The sequence below is a fragment of the Perna viridis genome, chromosome 10 (assembly GCF_037379345.1).
Source record: "Perna viridis isolate PV_CMFRI_1.1 ecotype Kerala chromosome 10, ASM3737934v1, whole genome shotgun sequence".
In the NCBI taxonomy this organism is placed as follows: domain Eukaryota; kingdom Metazoa; phylum Mollusca; class Bivalvia; order Mytilida; family Mytilidae; genus Perna; species Perna viridis.
The window spans coordinates 11,496,437-11,516,527 of record NC_142454.1 but is presented as its reverse complement, the minus strand read 5'-3'; the positions used below and the strand labels follow the sequence as shown (position 1 = coordinate 11,516,527).

The following is a 20,091-nucleotide window of genomic DNA, read 5'->3' as shown; positions in this document are numbered from 1 at the left end:
TGATTGACATCTATTAACCCTGCTTTTAATAGATATTTGATGAACATTAGAAGCAGTTATCTTTGATATTTTAGGACAGAAATAATTATTTTGATTATTTGCTTTCAATAGTTACATTCTCCCTGGTTTTTGGTCATTAAATAAAATTTTGCTTTTTTCAACTGCCAATTATACACAATTCTGTATTTCTCAGATTGTTTTCATTCACACTGTACAAAACCAATGCTTTTTAAGACATTGTTTTTCTCTATATAATGAAGTGTGACATGAATTGTTGACAACTAGCGGACTTCCTGTCTGACAGACATAGTCCCTTCTGTCACTTTTCCCTCGTTATCACACGTTTAGTACATTGACATCTAGTGAACCCTATTTATCTAAGAACACCATCGCTTTAACCGTTTTAACTGTGTGAAGTTTATCTACAGTGGAATCAGCACATTACTAAATTTGTTCATTGAGTCATTTAAACTGTTTTTAGATTTGTATCAGACTCTTTATTTCAATTACTTGTCTTTGCTAGAGGTGGTCATTAAACGACAATCAACAAATTACACCTTAAGAGCTGTCAGGTGATAAATGAGACCATTGTGTTATAGCTTCCCCCTTAAGTTCAGTCTGTGAGCTGAGCATCAATATAGAGTTAATGATATTGTTAATCATTTGAACTGGTGGCTCTTGTTTCATTGTTATTTTTCGACTCGGTACTTCTGAAAGTTTTGTCTGTTATCTCTAAGATTTAATGTGGCTGTATAGGTGCTTTTGTAAAGTAATGCAAGCTTTCAACCAACCTACTTATGCAGGGACCAGAATGCCACTTGAAGCAAGGCAAAATAAAGTTAATCAGTAATTACGGTGGGAATTTCAAAATCAGGATTTTTTTAGGGTCAGTTTCTACATGTAGTATTGAAGGACTATAATACACAAATGTTTCATTCCCCCCCCCCATATTTTTGTGAAGGTTGGATGAAAATCTAACATTTAAGTTTACTTGGCCTAAGGAATGAAAAAAAAAGTGAAGCTTTAATTAATGGAATGAGAATATTAATATTTGTTTTGAGTATCATAGAATTGTTTGCTTTTTGTAAATAAGTTAAATAAAAAAAACTGTTTGCATCTAACAATAAGGTGTGCCTGATGTCAAGAGAGATCCTGAACATCTAACAATAAGGTATGCCCGATGTCAAGAGAGATTCTGAACATAATAAGGTATGCCTGATGTCAAGAGAGATTCTGAACATAATAAGGTATGCCTGATGTCAAGAGAGATTAAACATTAAGGTATGCCTGATGTCATGAGAGATTTAACATTAAGGTATGCCTGATGTCAATAGAGATTAAACATTAAGGTATGCCTGATGTCATGAGAGATTTAACAATAAGGTATGCCTGATGTCATGAGAGATTTAACATTAAGGTATGCCTGATGTGATGAGATATTTAACATTAAGGTATGCCTGATGTCAAGAGAGATTAAACATTAAGGTATGCCTGATGTCATGAGAGATTTAACATTAAGGTATGCCTGATGTCAAGAGAGATCCTGAACATCTAACAATAAGGTATACCTGATGTCAACAGAAATCATGAAATAATGAAATCATTTTGGATTTTGGATAATATCATTAATTTCTCCCTGATAATTGGGTTTGATGTTACTAAAATTTGAATTTAAAACCCCCTGTGTAAGGTTAGTTAAGAAAACAATGTTTTATGGGCAATTCATTTTCCAAATTCCAAAATTCTAGATTCAAATGATATTTTGTTGAATACAAAATGTTGCTAACCAATTAAGCCTAAATACAAAAAAAATTGATTTCCATGGATAAAAAGCATACTTCACAGTGTCTCATACATTTTTCAGCAGTGCCATTAGAAAGAGTGTGAAAGTCTCCTGGACAAACTAATTATCATTGAAGACCAGTCTATATTTTTTAGTCACACACTCTTAAAACTTCTCCAAGAATAATCAATCATAACTCTCTTTATTTTGTAATTAGTCTTGAAAATATACTTAAAGCCAATTTCTGTTTAAACTAATGTGAGCCAAAATATCCCTCCAGGACAAAATACATCAATTTAAACTGTTGTTAAAATCAATTGTTTAGCTTGCCTGTATCTTTTTATAGCAAATTAACTTTTTCAGAATACAGAGCAAACTGTCTATCTGAAATCCTTTTAGGCAAAAAAAAATATAAAAGTATTGTTTCCTGCTAACAGCAAGAAAAAAATAGGGTAGGTAGGAAGGTAAATTATTTTATTTTTCATACACATTTTATATTGAGTAAATGGGAAAATCTGGATTTTAACAGTGCTTGAGCAAAAATGGCCATGAAATGTTTAGGGTAGGCATAAAAAACTAGGATAGGTAAGGTAGCAAGAAGTAGACATATTATTATTTTTTTTTGTCATTAGTGTTCCTTACAAGCAGGTTTGGATGGATGGGGTCTCCCTCTCCTTTTTATGGGTTTTATTAATGCCCTGCCCTTTTCTGTCAATTTTTCATCAATAACTGTTGATGCTTGCTCCATGTGCCTTTAAATTTGCCTGTATGTATTAGTTGTGCCTTTTTTACCTATATTAATTTCCCCTTTTCAAAATCTTTACAGTGAACACTATCTTGATTGACTGAACGATCAATTCTGTTTATGCAGGGGCTCTCCGTATCATTTGTCATTATGCTTGAGTCTTAAAATAAAATAAAAGGAGTTTGAGAAGATGTCTGTACTTTACCTGTGATTAGGATTAGACAACTTCAATCTAAAATGTTCTTATGATGACGCTATGTTATGACTTATTTGTGCAGATAAAGAACAGTTCTCGTGAAATGCAATCATTGTCCAAATGTATAATTATAAATGACAGTTCTAGTAAATACTTTGAGAGATCACCAAAAGTCTTCAGCAAGTGTAAACACACCTTTAGCTCTGAAAAGCCCCAATAACTAAAGTAATGAAAACCATGGTAACAGAACAACCACAGTAAGGAGACTGGTAGATTCAAAATAGCTTAGCTGATTGAATTGGTGATGAGATTTGTCTGACTCTACTGTTCTTTCCTCAATTAAGACAAAATTATTCCGTAAGATTATTGGATTTTATTAAACAGGAAAAGGCACCATTTTAACTGACTATTATCTGGTTGAAGTTGTCATTTTGAAGCTAAAAGGAAATTGAAATAAAGATTATAGGATTTTAAGGTTGTCATTCATGATTGAAGGTGGACAGCATAAATTTATGGAAGGAAATCATTCTTGTATTTGACTACATTTCAAGGAAACAGGATTTATCAGGAAAAATAAGGCCTCAGACATTGTCAAATATCTTTTATGCTAACAAAATCAGTCAGCTATATGTCACTAAACTGACAATTTGTCACTAAACTTACCAGCAGGGATTGTCTTGATATTTTTCATTCTGTTCTCTGACTTTAACCTTTGTTAAAAATTTACATTTCATATCAAGTATGCTAAACTTATTGTTACAACTTATTTCCATAACAGACTACATAGGAATAGCATTCTAAACAGACACACACACTTAAAAAAATTATCTCTTTTACTCCTTAAATAAAGTTAGGGAAGCAACAGGTATTACAATTCTGTCTTGTTGAATTGTTAAGTACCAGTAATTTAGATTGCAGCTGTAAAAGTGTTCAGTATCTTGTTCGTCCTGAAATTACATTTTCTAAAAAATTCTATCCAACCAGATGAAGGATTTGTTGACACTAGAGATTATTATTCTGGTCCATGATTATGTTGTGATTTGTGACTAGGTATCCTTTTGATGGTCTGTGATATAGTGGACAGGGGGATAAATTGGTCCACATTATTTAAAAGGTCACCTAGCGTGACCCTGATCAGTGACCATAGCCACAATAGAAGAAATTCACAAACTTAATTAAAACGTTTATTAAAAGTTCTAATTTATGACATTGAAATGACTTGACTTTGATGTATAGTTGCTAGGGACAATGAATCCTAATTGAGATTTGAAGCACTGGTCTTAACAGACTGCACACATGCAAGAAGAGAGTTGCATATTTAATCTTATTTTGTGCATGAATTATCCTCTTGGCTGTGAGGTTAGCAATTGATTTACTGTTCACAATATAGTTTTGTCTTTTAACTTGGAGAAGTTCTCCAATTCATTTCATTTGGATGCTTCCATTAAGGAGCTTCATCAACTTCAAAGACAAATTGGAAAACTTCCATTTCATTTCTACAGGAGATTTTGGAGATTTTGCTAATCTTGTCAAATGGGACATACATTTCTTTTTGTGTGAATCTTTTTGATGCAAATAAGCAAAGCATAGCAGCTTATGCTGTCAAGATTTTTTTATAATAAAACAGTTGTTTTATTTACATTTTATACACAAAAATATGTTTGCTTTATTGACCAGTCATTCATAATAAATACCAATGCCTTTGTTGAAATGATCTCTCTAAAAATCATTCAGAAATATCTGCAGTTAGTTCCGCTGAAATTAAAAAGTATGCAAATGTTTGTATTAGGTATGATGACATATGGTCCTATAGTACTTTTAGCACTAATCACCATTTGTTCACTTACAATTTTTGGTTAAATTAATCCCAGATATCTTCCAATGATTAAAGCAGGTGTTGAGTGCCCACTCCACTCCGTTACAAATCTGTCCGTCTGTCATATCACCTCTTTTGTGTTGTCTTCAAATGTTGTTCTAATATTATTGAAACTTTGAACCGTGAGTATATACATATTGAAAATATTTATATGCTGACAAATATATGAGACTGACGCAGGTCCAGACAAGATATGTACATGTATGGGTCTTAAATGTTTTGTCTCCCGCTGCTATACAGAAAGGGACATAGAAATACAGGTGTCCATCCATCTGCCTGTATGGTCACACTTTTGGATGATAATTTTGTAAAATTGTTAGTCACCATTTGTATTGTGCAGCCATTTTGATTCCACAAATTTTACTGGATTTATGGGACTTTTGCACTTTTGCAATTTTTTTTTGTGGTGGTAGGGGACATGTGGCTAGAAAATGCTTGTTAGCACAACAGCAGTGGTATAATCTGTATTTAAAATAGTGTAATAAATCTTCATTCACATGAACCAACTTTCTGTTCTGGGACCTTTACTTAAAAAATCTACTGTTATATGAAGCAACAATGATTTCTTTAAGGTTAATCCATGTCCATGTCATAAAATTAGTTTAGTACCTGCTAATTCTGTTTCTTGACTATTGTTACTTGTTGCAGGCTAATATTTCCATGCCAACATCACTAATAGGACTTTCTATACATTCTCATTTTCTCCCAAGTGATGGTTTTTCTCACATAGAAATGTCATTGGTGTCTGAATATGTCTATAACATTAAATACTGTATTGATTGCTAAGCTGGGGATTATTGTCTTAATTTTATGGAAATGAAAGGAAAAACAGGATCAAAAGATGTAAAGAGACATTGGGTATATAGACTGAATTGGTGTTCGGTGTAAGCGTCTAATGACAGCTTTCAGACAGTTCCTGTGCTATGGAAGGCTTAAAAGTAAAAAAAACGTGCTTCCCTTTTTTCCTTATGTAAATAGCAATTTATTATACAGCATGAGACATGGATTTTCTCATAAAAGGTAGAAAAACTTCATTTTCAAAGTTAATTTACATAGATTGTGTTGTGAAAAGGAAAATGAAAACTAATTATTATTGCAAATTTCGATTCATGTTATGCAAAAAAATCAATTTAAAATGGCTTAATGATATTAAAAACCCCTTGTTATCTTCACTTAAAGGAATTTCTTCAACAGGACATGAAAAGTCAGTATGAAGTTGCACATTCTACTTCATTTGAATTTTGATATTAATAGAAAAATAACTTCTTTTCCTTATATTCTTAGACTATGGCTTCACTTTAGAGTTCAAAGAATTCTTAATTCAGTGTCTTAGGTCTTGAACTTCAAACAGCTATTATTGTTACCTATTGAAGTCATTTTTTATCCTTATTAAGATTCACTATTCCAAGTAAAAGCAATTACAATCTTAATATTTATCTGGGAAGTTTGAAAGAAGGATATCTGCCACATAGAGCTGTCAAAAGGTTAATAGGATATATGGAGCCTAGTTCCATTAATATCCTCAAACTGAGATTTTCTTCAAATCTATCCTCTGGCTTTCACCTTGATAAATCTGTTTGCTTGGAATCAAAGATTTGTGGAAAAAATTAGGAGTTGTTGATAATCTTAAAATGAGATATTTTAATTACCGATGCCAGTCTGTGTATTTGAAAGAGAAAGTAACAGAAATATTGTGATAGATAGTAATTAAGTAGCACTCCAGCTAAGGATCATGCAAAATGTGATTCATGGGTAAAAAGCCTACATATTTTTATTTTTGATATTTTGTTTGAAATGTCATAGTAAACAGGAATTAGCATGTGGTTTTTCATATAACCCGTGCTCTTAGGAGATAAAAATTGTATAGAATGCACTGTAGATTTCAAAATTAAGGGAGATAACTCTGTAAATGGTGCTCAATTACAATAGAATCTACTGGATTTTCAATGTGGATTATCTCTTAAGAGCAGGCAGATTTGAATGAATAATTACACATTTCATAGTATAGACCCATGAAACAACTTGATTACAAAAATAAAAATATGTAGCCTTTTTTGAGGTGTATCACATTTTTCAGATTTTGCATGATTCTTACAAAGACAGCTACTTAAGTAACCAACACACAACATTAAGAGACCAAGAAACAGAAACAGATTGTGTAATGCAGTAATGAAAAAGGTAATGGCAATATTTCAGGCTAGAATGAAAAAAAGATACATTTTGTACACTATAATCTTGATGCAAAGACTAGGTGCACTGGTAGGGTAAGTTGGTGACTAAGCATTTACATAATATATTTAGCTTCCATTGTCCTTTCATATCAAAATCAGTGAAATAGAACTGGATATTTATGTATAGAGTGACTTCATTGAGAATAACACCAAATGTATCTAAGGTGAATTCAAGTTCATGGAAATTAGTTTTCACCCCCTGTGATTGCAGGATGTATATCATATCTTCTGAGTGTCTTATAACATGCTATCTACTGATTTTATCTACAAAGTAAATGTTATTGCAGAGTAAGATACTGAGAAGTGACTTGAGGTGAGATTTGCTGGCAGAGTAGGCTGTCTGAATTAGATTTATTTTCCTGTTATTATACATGTTTAATTGACTGAAGACAGATATAGATATGATTTGTATCCATGGTATGCCTACCTCAGGGATTGATGTAACACTCTAGCTCTCTGCTAATATTAAACTGGTTGTAGGTGCAGGTTGTATATGTCATTTTTTTCTGAACATTTTTAACAATAATGTCACTGTGACCTTGGCCCTCAAGAGTGACTTTTTGATTTTAGAGGCATTATACAGATTTATTCCTGCATCAAATATTGATATTTCTATCATCCTATCTGTAGTCATGGTGTGGATATTGTGTTGATTCATTCACCATAGGTGGATTGATTATATAGAAAAAAACAAGAAATCACTTGATTTATTCCCACCTTAGGTCAGTTGGCCGCCCCCCCTTTTCAGAATATCTTGTTCTGCTATGTGTATCATTCCTTTTTTTAATTTCTTGATCCACCACTAATGTTATTCTGATTTTACCAATAAGTTCTTTGAGTTGTTTGTCTGTTCTATGACCGAAGAGATATATAGCTTGTCCTATTTGTGGGTTCATAAAACCAAAATAAGAACACATTCTGTTAACATTATTTAAAGATTTTCCCATTTCTTTTTAGTATTTAAATCATGTCATGTGAATGATGACCATATAATACTAGACATGACCAAACTGCAATCAAAATGTGCATGATTTCTAATCTTATTTTGAAATATGCAATGTTTATAAATTTTCTAGTGATATTGACTTAATTCTGTGATCTTGGGGCATCTTCTTTTTATTTACTGGCTCCAAACTCAAGTATTGCATCTATTCAGGGGAGGTAATTTGAAACTAAATTAAAAGCATATAGCCACAGGCTTCAAAATATTGAGGAGCATTTCCTTTTGATGCTGGGAAAGAATGTTAAACTCCCATTTAATAATGCAGGTTGAACAATATGCAATTCATTTAGCTCTGTAAATATTGTAGTGTTCAATCTGTAAATGGATTTTTTTTGGAAACAGATTACAGTGACTTTAGCCAAGGGCCACTGTTTATTTAAAATTAACTTTGCTTTATTGACTGCTATTTGATAAAGCTGAAATATTTAACTCTAAATAACAGTTGTTATTGTTACTGGTTTTCAATAGCTGCATTGCTTTTTTTTAAGTTAAAATTTAAAATGGGGTCCTTAATGTTAGTAGGTGCTTTTATACCCATTTATAGCCACTGAGAATTAACAAGAATGCATGTCATAAGGTGTTCATGTCATCATTTTGCTTTTGTTGATGGAGTAATATCAGGATTATTATATATATTTTAACACTTTAAAACTGTATTTACAAAGTTATGGTTGGTTGTTGGTGCTCCTGTCTGGATAATTATAGACACATATATCTGCTTTTATTGAAAAGATTAATGACATTTTAGCTTGACCATTGTATTGCTCATCAGAAATAATTAGTATGACCCTGCTTTAACAGTTATAACCCTGTACAAATTAGATATATCTCCAAAACACTGTTTGTAAAGATCAAATCAGAAAAATCTCTGGCCAAATCTCTATTTGTAAAGACCAAATCTAGATCTAAGATATAATTGAGAAGAGAAAGTACTGAGTTTTAACACTTCTCTGTTTGTATAGGGAAATTAGATAATTATTGTAGGATTTTGTAAAGAAGAAGATGGACATGCTAGCTTAATAAGTCCATTGGGGGTTTTATTTGCCATCTGTTAAGACTTAGCCTTGTAATTTGCTGGACAAATTGAGATGAAGTGATTCTAACTGATTGGTATTTGGTCCATTCAGACAATTCTCAAATTGGTCATTTTAGTGATCTGGGCCTGGGTGGTCTGTAATAGTATTGGAGGAAATGAGAAGAAATATTAGGAAGTTTTGACAAATATGGCAGCTATAGCCTGTAATTTTTCTTTTTAATTTTGAAGATTGGCAGCTATGAGACAGTTCTATAGAAAATATGAAAATGAATTGGCTGTTACTATGAGATTGTAAAATATCAAACCTGAATGCATGTAAGATAATAGAAACTATGTAAAATACATGTGAGACAACAGAAATCTTATATAAAATATCAAAACAATGCATGCGAGACAACAGCAGTCTTATATAAAATATCAACCCAATGCAAGTGAGACAACAAAAGTCTTATATAACATATCAGCCCAATGCATCACCATGTAAGACAAAGGAAGTATCAAATATTCATCCTCTTTCAGTAATAATTATAATATAGGGTTATTAAATGGTTATTTTCATATTTGCCTCGGGCCAATACAAGTGGTCGAAACCCAATACGACTGTACTTGGACATAATACAGGATTAATATGAAAATAACCATTTTATGATCCCTTTATTAACTGATGACTTAAAATAACAGGAGTTATTTGTACAAACCTTTAAATACAGCTCAGTATGACATATTTCCTAGTGAAGACTGTAACACTCCAGATCTCTTGATGCATTTATTCACCCCAACTGTTCTTTTCTATATAGATCTATATTAATATACCAAGTTTGCTGATACCTTCTCAAATTAGGTTTTTAATGCATTCTTTAGCTTTTCCCACGAATTTTATAAATGTGTAGATCATTATACAGTTTTGATTTTTTGTGTGTTAATGTGTTTTTTTTTCACATATAGAACTTAGCCATAAAGTGATCCCTTTATGAAACATACATGTAGATCAATTAAATGTATGAAAAAAAGACATTTTTTTTTTAAATTGTCAAGGAATTGACTGAAAAAAAAAAAACGAAGGACAAATCTACATGGTAAATCAGATTTTTTTCGAACAAATAAATCTGAACAATAACAATTAACATATTACAATTAACGTTCATTGTTAGTCTGTTTCAAACAAAATGGCAGACAAGTTTAACTTTTATACAGGGCCAGAATTAATACAGGGCATGTGCCCTGTATTAAATTAGTACAGGGCAATTGCCCTGTATAAATTATGGTTGCTAAAACCTCCTATTGTATTAAAGGGGCAATTTACATTGTATTTTAAGTCATCAGTGAATAAAGTATCGTACATGTATATTGGTTTTGTATTAAATCCTTTTTTTCTGAAGGAAAAAAGGCTGTGACTTAAATGCCCTGACTTTATAATGTTTACAGACATATATTAAGTGTAACTTGTTTGAAGTTTAAGTAATTTCTCATAAAACTTTTCCAGATAAGGTTAGTTTGAAATAATGATCTACTAACTACCTATTAAAACTTTAATATTAGAGGATCTATCTCCTTATGTAAATATCCCACAGACAGTCTGATTCATCTATGGACAGGTACACAGGTTAATTAATGTTAATTAATTGATAGACATGCCCCACCTGTCCACCTCTTGGTTTATCTCTCTATCTTGATAATTTATACAATTCATGAATTGGCAGATTTGATGACATTTGCATAAATTCCTTACATAGATGCATTTGCAGTTAGTACATATCAAATTGTTTCATTCTAGAATGTTTAGAAATAGATTATATAACTTGTATACCATAGCTGCCACATGAATTGGTGAGGTATTATGTGATATACTGTCATTTCATCCGTCTGTCTGTCCCCAACAGTTCTCAGATGATAAATTGAGAACAGATCAATAAGTGTTTTTGAAACTTTGCCAATATTATAAAATCACAAAATAAATATGTTCAATTTTCAGCAAAATCGAAATGTAGTTTTTGTGTTAGGCCATTTTTAATATTTTGCCACTCCCTTTTTTTTCACCATTATGTGGCAAAATAACACTTAATGTTCCATCAATCACTGCCATCAATGCCCTATTTTTAAACCATAACTTTATAGACTAGCTTTTTTATTTTGTGATGTATTTATTTCTCTTTTCACTTTTCACTTTTCAGTTTCAATCTTATAGAATGTACAAAATTATGAAGTATATTGTGTTTTGCAGAGTGCATAATACACTCATTTTAGGAATTGTTTAAAATACATCAGAAGTACCAGTAATCCATTGACTATATTCTACCGTTTCCTGAAGTGAAAATGTCCATGTACTGGTAGTAATTAAAGGGTAGTATAAGATTCTGTGGTTTGTTACCCAACAAAGGGACAAGCCTGCTTAACCAGGTGATTTATACCTGGGCTGCTCACCTGGTTGTTACCTGCAAACCACAGAATATAAAACTTACATCATCCTATCATTACACATTATTACAAACCTCTTTAAGTTAAAAATTTATTACCTTCAGTGAAATACAAGCCTCTCATGCAACCCACAACATGGAAGGAAGCACTGCCGCATTTGGTGGTAAATCCAATTTTCTGCAAGCCTGCTTAAGTTTTAAATTTATGATTGCTCGATTTAATGATCAGTTAAGTTTCTGGTTATATATTTCTGTACTTGTTGGTTATATACCTGGTTTAATCTGCACCTATATCAATTGTTAGAAGTTAGCTGATGAACCACAAAATTGACAAATTATGGGGTTTGGATAGTTCACTTCCTTTATTGATAATTTTCTCTGGGCTAGTTAACAAAACTTTATGTTGTCAGAGTAGAATCTTTGCAAAATCTGCCATAATGTTTTGGCTATAATAGATGTACACTTTTAAACGAGCCACAAAATGAACAAATTGCTGGTTCTTTTTATACTGCTATCTATATGTTTTTTCTGGTCAGATTCACTTGTTAAGGGGAGGGGGGTTTCATGGTTGATTTCTGCAGCTAGAAATAATTATCTGCACTCTCATCAATGACTGTTTTCCTCAATTACCACGTTATGGATTCTGAATAGACTTTCAAACCTTTTTCTTTAGATTTATAAAGTTCAGGACTAACTGACATGAAATTAGGCTTAAAACCTTGAAAATGTTAATTGTAATTCTCTGTTAGAATCTGGCAGTGGGTGAAACATGTTATAAAAAAACAGCCTTTTGAGTTAAATTTGACTATTTGCCCCATAAGAATCAAAGAAAAAAGACCAGATTTTCCATATAATTTTGGTTAACCGAGTTATACTTTTATTCAAATGCAATGCAAATGAACATTTCAGATAACTCTGTCAAAAGCCTCATTTTTCTAACTTTCTATTGAAAATTTTTTGAGCAAATGCAGAGATCAAATAGTGGTCTATGAAATAGAGGAAGCATCCTTAAGTGAAATTATATTGTTAGATCAGTGCTTTTTTACATGCTTGTTTCTGATTTTTCCCATTAGCCTGACACTTAATTATGATCCTAAAGTCCAATTTAAATGATCATCAAAGTAAAAGACTAATTGTAGATCTCTATTCATCTAGAAATCCCGGCACATAGGCAGATCAAAAGGGTTGGTCTAGGCCTGCGGTTCCGGTATAAATTTGAAATTTTTACAATGTTCCATTTTTATGTTTTAACATCGAAACATACTCGGAAAACAATTTAGCTAATTAACAATCAGGCAATTAGCCATCAATTATAAACATGAGTGAATGCTTATTTTTTCGCATCAATGAGGAGCAGTTTTTAACCCTGGGTAAACCCCCCTCTTTGTAAATCTCTAGATCCACCACTGTTAGTTGACTACTTTTTGGCAGATCAATTGAAACAATGTTCAGTCAGAGGACGAGTCTATCTGTAATATCGGATATCTTTATAAAGTGTCTGTAGTAACTCTATACTGTTGTGAGCTGTCTAATTACTATTGATAAAGACTTGGTACTTTCTGGGACATGGAAAGTATTGCACTCAATTTAGTTTAAATGATTTGTGAAATGTTTTGATGTTTTGTTTAGGAATCTCTTCTGATTCATTCACAATGTTAAAACTTTTGAAGATTATTTGAAGTCCATGCTCTCAGTGTTTAGTGGAGTCTGAGTTGCTCATTTACTTTTGTTACATCGTATGTATTAATATTGTTTTTTATTTATGTTTTTTGCTGTATGTGTCTGTTTTCATGTCTGGTCTTTGTCCCTGGATTACATTCTTTTGATTTCTGCTAGAATCTTGGCTCCCTTGATTTCTGTTTGAGGATGGTTTATTGTTTTTTTTTCAAATTGGTGGAAAACTGACTTGGAATAAAAATATTGATAGGAAAAAAAATATAATAACCAGTTATGAATCATTTTGTGATGAAGTGCTAACTTCTGTCAAACTTGCATTCTTAGAGCCTTGTAGGAAAACACAGAGCTAAATTCTGTCCTTTAAAACTTTTATGAGAAAGTTTAAGAAAAAAGACAGATACATTTGTCACATACATCAGTAATAATTGGCTACACCCCATTTCCCTGAGTAAATGATGTTCCCTGAAGTATGTAACCTGCCCTATTACTGTGCATGATTCTAAGTAGCTGTTTATTTTCTGTGAAGTATCAACAGCTCTTGGCTGATAAATATTTATATCATAAATACATTTTTGAGTACAAAAACCCTATTTATTGCATGAAAATTGGTGAAATTGTTTTGACAAGTCTGAAGTTATATGAATTAACAAGGGTGTTATTCTGAAACCATGATATGCCTGGTGCCAGACTAGTTTTTTCATTCATAGAGTACAAGATCAGAGGAAATAGCCATGAATATTTTTCTGTGTGTATATACGATAAAGAAAACAAACTCAGCTTGTTTTGCTATAAGCATAAACATATAACTGTTTATACAGAAGGGTAATAAATTTTCTCTGGGTTATGATGCTTCTTAGTTCTTAACTTTTGAAGTTGTCAAATTAATTGATAAAATTAGTTTACATAATTTCTTTTGATAAATAACAATTTATGGCAATGAATATAAGAATCGGGTACAAAGGGGTTCAGTATTATAGAAAGCATACTACAGAATGTATTAAAAAATTAAACACTGCTTGTACTTTTCTTTTATAATCTGAAAAAAAAATGCACAAAAATGTTCAGTACATTTGAAGCATTTTTTTATGCAATAAAAAATAAAATGAATTTTGATATATGTTATATTAACATCATTCTGTTTATATTAAGAGTAAATCTCTGATCATATGAAAAAAAAAAATTTCTGTATTAGATAATTTAACTATAACAGATTTATTTTTCTCACTGCTTATATTAGAAAGGTGAGTTATCTTATAACCTTCACAATTAAATTATTAAAGATTATTATCATGATATCTTGATATAATACTAAATTTAACCTAACAAAACATTCTCTGATATATCAAATAGAATTGATAAAGAATACATGAATAATCATGAGATCACATGACCAAGGTAGAGGGTTGTTCATCTGTGACAAATAGTAAAAGAAAATCATAGTAAAAGATAAAGTTTATATCCTCAGCGTGGTGAAAGTGAATTGTGATGGATTTATTTTAATTGATGTTTGTTTTATTGACTTGTTGACAGTTATTGAATTCTGGATTTTATCTTTCTATTGGTAAGTATAAAAACTTTTCAACTCTTTTATTAATTATTTTATCATACTTTTTGCAATATTTGTGGAGAGGGAGTGTTGCAAGTAAAATATGCATAAATTTCAGATTTAAAAAGTAACTTAATGTTTTAATCTTCATTGATTATATTTTTAAAAATCTTTGATAACTTTTACTGTTTTAATTAAAAAAATGTTCATTGATACATCTTGCATAGGGTTTAGTGAGAAGAAAGAAATGAATGCCTTTCCCCAGAGAATTATATAAAAAAGTTACAATGGTTGTATGTGTCAAAATATAATTACATTGAACAGCTATAAAGAGTTGCTATAATACATCTACTAGTTTCCAGTAATAAAAAGGGGGGATGAAGTCTTAGATGAAAGATTTTTTATGGATTTGGATCATAAAAAGTTCTAATTGAATAAGAAAAACCAAGACTATGCTATATCAATCATACTATAATTAACTATTTGATATACCAACAAATTACAATCTAATTAGATTCCAGAGAAACTTCAGAAAAAAACTCCATCACCTGTGGTTTATCTTTATATATTAAAATGACAGCCAAATGTTTTTAATCCATCAGTTACTGAATAAACATAGAAATGTTAATGTTATGATTGATACACCAGCCATGGTAGAGATCAATGGTATGGTTTGATAGCTAATTAAAGGAATTTTACAGAAGTTTGATTATCTCAAGATTGAAATTTGATGTGTTTTTAATGACTGGTAGTCTTCTTTGACCTGAAACATATGGATTAATTCCACATTCTCTTAGGATTGATTTATTTCCCACCTCAAATGTATAATTGTTGCAAGGTCTTATATTGCAATTTAAAGTTTGAGATTGTAAATAGCTAGTCGTGTAGAATATTGTTAATTTACTTATTTTAAGTTATTAGATGGTATTTACAAAACCTTTATAGCAAATCCTTAGGTCCTAAGAACTTCTGCAAGAAAATGCTTCTTTGAATTGCCTTGAAATCTGTGTTGAGACATTAGCACATTTTCTTTGATGTGTTTGAGAATCATAGAATCTTTAACACTGAAAGCTGCACAGAAGCCAATTTCAACGCTAGAGGTTTTCACCAAAACTATTTCCCAAGTCAATTAATCTATTTGTCAATTTTATAATTTTGAGTGATGATATAACATCAGATATTGTTATCTTTATCCATGGCTTCAGGCAGCATCATTTACAGAAATCTTGTTTTCTGAAAATGAATGCATTTTTTTACAGTAGGAAACCATAATATTGTTAGATCATCTGTCCCTTGTATTAGATCAGTCTTGTCAAGCTTTCTCATTTATAATGTAAATTCAATTAGCTTGAAGAAGCTTATAATGCCGTTTTCACATTTCTTTTACAAGCATTTATCTTGGAAATTCCTACAGCGTTTATTAATCCAATAAACTGAAAACTTGGGTCTAAAAGCAAGAATGGGAACTCTGTCAATTTTCATTTAGGTGTTACTCATAGGACTTGGGCTGGGGGAATTATTGGACAGTGGATTACAGAATGAATGATTATATCCTAATGGTTAATTGCCATTGATATTTTTTAGTTAGATAGTTAAACTTGAAATACTGACAAAATAAATCCAATTTTTAAATTGAATTTAAGGGAAAAAATACATACCGTAGGTCAATTCCAATGAGGCTTTATCTAGATTTTCTGAATATTATCTAAATTTACTTAATATTCTATTTTACTTGTTCTGCACTTCTTTCTTTCTGTTTCACACCAAGGAGATAATTTTATCAATTATAAAATTCAGCAAGAAAATATATATATAACAAATAATAATGCAACTATTTGGATGTATAGAAAACGTACAAGATAATATCCATTGTGTTTATCTACCAACTTTTAACAGGAAAACCATGACACTGTATATGTATTCAAAAATAGTTAAAATCATTAATATTTTAACAAATAGTTATATGATCCAGCTTTTATATCGAACATTTCAGTACAAGGTTAGCTTAAGATGATAAGTTTCTTTACTTTTTTGTCAGAAAATCCCATCTTCATACGAAATATTAAATTACGAAATTGAATTTTAAGTTAAGATAATTGACCATTACGTTGTCATTATATCTTTCTTGTCCCGATCATGTTCAGATGATACATCATATCATAGTTATCCCATCACCAGTGTTAACATCCACCAATTGATTAGAAACTTGAGCTGGTATGATGAATACAACCTCTTTTGTGTATGTGGAAAAATGATGTAATTTTCAGTGAAAGCTGCCATCTATACCTTATATGATACAACAAAATAGAGAAATTTCAATCATTTTTCAATTTATTTTAATTAATTTTTCAAAGGTTATAAGTGGTCTTTTGATAGAGATTTATTTCAGGTATTTAAACCAAGGTATAGCATCTATAAATCTAGTTAAATGTATGAGCCTTTCTTTCAACATTAAAGTATGAAAATGATCTATCAATTTTGTAGTTTATTAGACTCAAATGAGTGTCTTTAACTCTCCTTGAAATTAGGGACATTTTGGGTTGGTTAATTTAGGAAATGTTTTCATTTAATTATTGGTATTTAATAGGTCAATCCAGTGCTTTCCTTAAAATATTTACCTTAGAAAGAATCTTTAATTACTCAATCATTTTCTCTGATAAAATCTGATGCTTAAGTTCTTTTTTTACCCTTTATAGGCCCCATTTTAAAACCTTAAAGACAATGACAGCAATAAAAGGTATCAAACAATGAGTAATCTCCCCTTTTAAGGTTAAAGCGAGTTCATTATCTAGGTTACACCTAGGTGCTAAGTAGACCATGTGTTTACCAACAGTACTCTAAATGTGACCAGAACTGAGATTTGGAAGCTGAAAATTTTAAGTGACAGCAAATTATTTGTTTTTCTAATTTAGGTACTTGGTAAACTTAGATCACATCATGATAAATGGGGAGTTCATGTGTCTAAAATGTTTTTCCTTTCATAAAGATTAAACAGAGGTTTCTTATAAATGACACTTAAGTGTAAGTTTTTGTAAGTATCAGGCAAAATGAAAAAAATCAGAAACATGCATATTAAAAACCCACTGATCTGAAAATAAAATATAACGCAAGGATGCTTTCTCTGTTTGAAATTACCATTATTTTATCTCTGCATTGTTGGCTTTGCTCAGAAATTTTTCAATAGAACCTTTGAAAAATGATGTTTTGACAGAGTTATCTACCTTGAAATGTTCATTTTCAGTGCATTTCAATGAAATTGTAATGCAATGGTCCAGCATAATATGGAAAATCTGGTCTGTTTTTCTTGATTCTGGTGGTGCAAACAGTGTAATTACACATCAAAATGATGTTTTTTTTTTTTTTTTCAAATCATGTTTCACCTACTTACTAATTCTAGGGACTGACACTTAACACTTTTTGTAATACTGTAAGTTGCACACTTTAGTAAATTATATTCTGATCAGTGTTGAGCTGAAATATTGTGTTACATGTATCTTTTTCATGAGAGTCTAGTATCCTCAAATTAGAAAGCTTCATTTTAAGATCTGCAGATACATTGCAGATATAATTTGCTGGAAAGGCTAATTCATTTCACTTTTTGTTTGGAAGAAAAAAAATAAGAGATTTTGTCATTAAAAATGTTAAAGTAGTAAGATTATAAAAACAAAAAAAAACAGAAACAAATACTAGTATCTGAAGAAAGGTAGACAAATGATATTAAGGAAATCGAAAAGAAAGTTAACATGCTTCCTTTATCTACATAAAAGAAAGTCCTTGTGTGACCAGATGAGGAGAAATTCCATTGCCCACACATACATGTAGTTGCTAATGTCTAGAACAATTCTTACACATCTAGGAATGATTGTAACTAGATTCCACTCCACTGTAACATCCACCAATACATGTATCTCTCCACATGTTCCCAGATTATCTTAATGAGATTATCTACTACATGATCTATCAGTGAAATTTATCTCACAAGAAACCATGTTATCTTACAATCTGATACAGCACTAAAGGCAGGGTATGCTTTTGACTAATTTGAGGGTAATTGGCCAGAACTTAAGTGATATTACTTTGTCTGGTACTGGGCTTAAAATACTTTCTCAGGAAAGTGTTTTTAGGATTTTTTTACTGAAATTTGAGTATTGTGTCAGATTTAGATAAAGTTTCTTACATGGAATTCTGTTAGGCTGATATTGGTTATCAACTGATTGACATAACACTGCCTGATGCCTGTTAAATATAGACAAATCTACACTTTCCCTGCTGATAACTTAATTTCATAATCATATTCCATGAAGTATAAATGGAATCTTTGTGAAAGGTGATCAAAAGCATGTCTTGAATACTAACCTATATTATAGTTTTGAAGGTCTGTCTGGTGGTAATATACAGTCAAAGATTCTATATATTTTCAGCAAGTAGAAAGTTCAGAATTCTTTGTATCTTTGGTAAGAAATACTAATGGAGCCATAGGTAGCATATCAGTTTAGACCATTTGTTTGATCCAAACTATGCCTTGTTTTAGATTTTAATACTTTTTTTTAAATATACATTTTGTACTAGCCTGATGTATTTCTTCCAGTATCATTTGTCATGAAACTCATAATTTTTGTGAAACTTGATCATTGGTTTCAGCTGCTGTATTTCAAGATCTTAAGTTCAAATGCCCGGTCAGCCATCTCAAAAACAGATATTTTGGTGAGATTTTTATCAGTGTACAAGCTTGGTAACATGGTTATATGATTGAACTTATGACAGACAATTCTGGGAAAGCTTGTTACTGGAAATTGATTCTTCACATTGCCTTATCTTTTACTGCAGGCTCTTTATCCAAGTCAAGCTGTCTGTATGTTATTTGATGGTCAGATCTTATTTGTCTATGGCTGTAATCTTTACCTTCTTTGATGTTATTATTTTGATGCTGTACATCCATTGTTATCCTTTATCTTTATCCATTTTCACTTTGTAATGATCTCTACTTTCACTTCAGTCAATCAGCTAATTTTGTTACTGATTGATTTTATTCAATAAGAACTAATAAGCATGAGTAATGACCAGATGGGAACAATTTCATAATCTATACCAAAGAAATCTGATACAGTTATAAGAACATGTTATAAATTTGATCACAACTGTTACATTAGAACAAATGCTAAGCTACACTGCAAAGATTTTATAACAAAATATAGAATTCCTCTTAGTGTGCCTTTTCTCTATCTGTAACTATGCTCTAAATATGTAACAGATTTGGCGTTTTTTTTTTCTTCGAATGGACATATCATACTTAAACACTTTATTATTTGATAATACTTATTTACCCTAAGAACAGGACCAAGTCAGGCCAAAATTAAAATTATGTTTGTTTCCCATAACCTACTTACCCCATAAAAATTGGCCCTGCTCAAATAATCTTATTGTCATTCTCTGACAAGATTTTAAAAAAAAAAATGTTCAAAGCAGCATTTTTCATTCTTTGAGAATCATATAAATTTTGGTAAAAAGAAATAATTTCCCTACCTACCTACCCAAAGCCAGGAGCTAGGATTGGATAATGAAAATGAGCATTATTTTGAAATGT

General features: G+C 31.0%; 1 protein-coding gene across 3 annotated transcripts in view; it reads left to right on the top strand.

Moving 5' to 3' along the window:
- The window catches only part of LOC148604523 (protocadherin-11 X-linked-like), a 62,873-nt gene that overhangs the window by 13,908 nt on the left and 28,874 nt on the right, over positions 1–20,091 (top strand). The window contains exon 1 of one of the 3 annotated variants that reach the window (XM_088548686.1): positions 14,366–14,522. The exons of 1 other annotated variant lie outside the window; for it this stretch is intronic. The gene's annotated coding sequence lies outside the window, so the exon portion shown is untranslated. Of the gene's footprint in view, positions 1–14,365; positions 14,523–20,091 lie in introns of those variants that run through there. One more of the 3 variants, XM_088548679.1, reaches the window with a different exon arrangement.